The sequence below is a fragment of the Curcuma longa genome, unplaced genomic scaffold, assembly GCF_044706935.1.
Source record: "Curcuma longa cultivar G26 ecotype Majalengka, Jawa Barat unplaced genomic scaffold, ITB_CL_G26_1.1 contig_21464, whole genome shotgun sequence".
Lineage (NCBI taxonomy): Eukaryota > Viridiplantae > Streptophyta > Magnoliopsida > Zingiberales > Zingiberaceae > Curcuma > Curcuma longa.
This window is the reverse complement of record NW_027431650.1, coordinates 6,336-9,779: the sequence shown is the minus strand read 5'-3', so window position 1 is coordinate 9,779 and position 3,444 is coordinate 6,336. Positions and strand designations below refer to the sequence as shown.

The 3,444-nt window shown below is 38.2% G+C and overlaps 1 pseudogene; it reads right to left on the bottom strand.

Moving 5' to 3' along the window:
- Positions 1–999: 999 nt before the first annotated feature.
- Positions 1,000–2,524, bottom strand: LOC141817654 (UPF0481 protein At3g47200-like; annotated as a pseudogene).
- Between the last annotated feature and the right edge of the window lie 920 nt (positions 2,525–3,444).

Below are 3,444 nucleotides of genomic sequence, written 5' to 3'. Positions count from 1 at the left end.
ATGGTACAATATATTAGGATGGTAATTAAGTGAGATACCTCCGAGGGTGGATGGATGGATCGAGTACTGAAAAGCAAACAATTGAACTATGGTTGTTGTTTCAACAGTACTACTGACTATTTCGAAGAGCAATCCAGGAGTTTGCTAGTTGGAAATTAAGAGCTTAATTACGATGGATGCTTATATATTATTAATAGATTGACAAATATCAAAGAGAAAATGACGAACTAGAAAGCACTTCCATTGTGGGAACTCTAGCTCAAATTAAATGGTCTCTTTCCCACGTAACGTCTTTGAGGTATTGGAATATTAATTAATGGTTGAAGTGGGCTTGCTAATTAAACAAGTTGCAATAAAGGAACGTATCTAATATAATGAAGTCTCATAATCTGGATGGTTGTTTTCATTTTGGAAATTAAACTCATGTTAGTGATCAGAATAAGGTTGCTGGAATTTCCAAGCTGATCGATTTCTGATTGTTTTTCGTTTATGGAGGTATTAAAGATGATCCAGAATTAAGGAGAATATGGTTGCTATATGGAATTATATATCAAGTTCATCAGGTGAGAGTTTTGTTTCTTGACTCTGATAATAAGGTTGCAAAATTATCTGTTTTAATGCAGCTACAATTAATTAATGCTCTTGACGATAGAAAGCAAATGTGAGAGGATTTAGTGGTGATGGGAGACTAATGTTAATTGTCCCATGAAAAGGTGCGTGGTAGAGCTCCTGCTGATGCTCGACTTAATGAGATTTAAGGCGAAACGGACACTCTAATTTGATCTAACAAATCTATGTTAGTGCTCTATTATTATAAATCTATCATTCGAGTATCAATTCTATTGAATTAAGCCTGTGGAAGCCCTAACCTTCTCAACAAGCTCTTTGATAGGATGGATAACATGAAAAGAAACAACCAAGACATCTGAATTTATAGAATTTAGGAAATTAATATCCCTTTATTCACCAACAACACATATCTTCGTACACTTGCATATATATGATACGTCCTTCATAAGCAACAAAACTTAGTTTCTAAACAACAAGAAGCTAGCATTCCCTCGTTCTGTCTGACAATCTACTTTTAAGTGAGGAAGCTAGCTAGTTTGGCGGTAGAAAATAGCTCAGAATAGCAAACGCGGTTTGTGTCGCAGTAAGAACAAATAGTGCAAGAGCACCAAATAATGAGATAATTGCCCAAGGATTACTAAAGTAATCGTGATTACACCTTGCGCGCCATTTGTTGCATCTAGTGTTGCGGTGCTTCGTCATGGCAGTGAAGACGTCCTTAAGGTAGAAATCATTTGAGTTATAGCAGACATTTGCACCAAGTTTGTTAAATAAAGTAGCAATTTCTTGGGTGTCCCCTAAGTCGTTAAAAATGATTTCATGTTGTTGAAGCAATTCGACATCTGCTGCTGTATTGATGAGGGAATCCATAAGCACCATATAGGATGTAACATATAACTTGGAATCCGTTGAACATTGCTCGTACGCGATAAGATTTCTCAAGAGCGAGTTGGTGTTGTCCTCCATTCGAAGTTGGGGAATCTCCAACTTGCCGTTAAGAAATGTAATGTCCAGGAAACTCTTGCCTCTCTTTTTCTTACGAAGTGAATTCCAGCTTCATTGCATACTGTAGCACTGGGAATCCACGGTGAGTCATGGAGATCCTCCTCGGGGTTAGCAACTCGACCAGTGCGTATCTTTTTCACCAGCGATGACAAAGACGAGCTCAGCTTTGATGGCAACGATACGAATACTGTTTTAACTAGCTTAGAGATAGAGTTGCAGAGGAAGCCAAATGTGGAGGACTGATTGCCATTGCCAATGCCATGGTTTGTTGTCGGATCGATGCAAGAAAGAAAAAGATGAATTATGTGGTGATATGTCTCAATATTGTTGGAAGGATATCGCAATTTTGTTGAGAAATACATGTAGATGAACTCGAATGTTAACTTTCGAAAGGAAGTAGTAAGAGGAAATGCAGATTCGTATAAAGTTTCAAGAAGAAAGAAAGGAAGCTGGTTTTCGAGCATGAAGATATCTCGTACTACTATATGTGGAGTCAACGAGGAGGCACTCTTTATCCAGCAGTTCCTCCCCATTATTGTAAGCATCAGAAAGCATCCGTCCAGCAACATCATTTCCACAAAACTATTGCTGTCCATATCCACTTCCTCCGAATAGGCATCGCGTGCTCGCGTTTCCAGCTTCTTGATCAGATCCACATAGTCCTCCAAGACCATGCCAGGTCTCTGCTCAAGGACATGCTTGAGGCACTTCCATTTGAGCTGATTCATGGCCTGGAGATGAAGTTTGTCGCGGTGGTAGGGGCCGAGCGAGACGAGCAATGGCTCATAGGCTTGGGGGTCGACACTTTTCAAGATATCCGGGACTCTGTAGATATTGTTGGCTCTGTGCTTCTGTCACACAATTCTGTGTCTAACACCCTCTTGTTCAATGAGACTAACCAGTCCATGTCCAGTGATGTCTCAATCCCCTCATCTTCTGTGTTTGTCATCTTTGATCTCAAAGGATTTGCCCTTGAGGATTACAATGATTCAAATAGCTAGCTATAAATGCAGCGATCTAACAGAGGAAGGAAATAGCACAAGGAAAGGAAAATAAAATAGCACAAAGGATTTCCCCTTGAAGATTATAATGACAGAGGAAGGAAATAGCACAAAGGAAAGGAAATTAAGGAAGGAAAATGGATCAGGTGACTGATAAAAATTAAAACCAACCTTAGAAAGCTTTTCGCCAGGCTAAAGTAGCTCTATATATCTTTCAGCTGCTGCCCCATACTTTTTTCCTCCGAACAATCTCAAGCTTGCTTGCTAGATTGCTTTATCTTTGCTACTTTCTCACACAAAGCAAGGTTCCTATATAGGCGAAGACGGTTGAGATGATAATTATTTGCATCAAAGTTTGATGGTACAGATCAAAGTTTTACACTTTTCTTTTGTCCATCAAATAATTTTGATTCAAAACTACTCGGTTGACCAAAATAATTGTAAATTGCAAACTACTTCTTTAGCAACTTCAACAAAATGTGAAATTCTCACCTCAACGGTTCCACTATTGTACGATCGGGCTTTTGCCTACTTCATTGCAACCATCTGTGATGGAAGTTCACTCAATAAAAAGTAAATCAGAAAGTTGTACGTACAAGAGTTCAGGGTATTGTCTTCAGGTTTCGTCGAGATTCGATCTTGTCTACTTTAGTCAACTAACTGCTCCATAACCAACTCAATCATGTTCTCAGAAAAATATTTTTTTAACCATGAATAAAGAGAAGGTAAGTGAAGATAAGCGGTTTGAATTTTCAAACTAGGGTATTTGATTTAGATAAATGAAAAAAAAATTAGATATGCCTTTTATAAAGTCTCGTTGTGGAAAAAGAAACCCTAAAAATACAAGTAACAAAATGAAACTAATAAA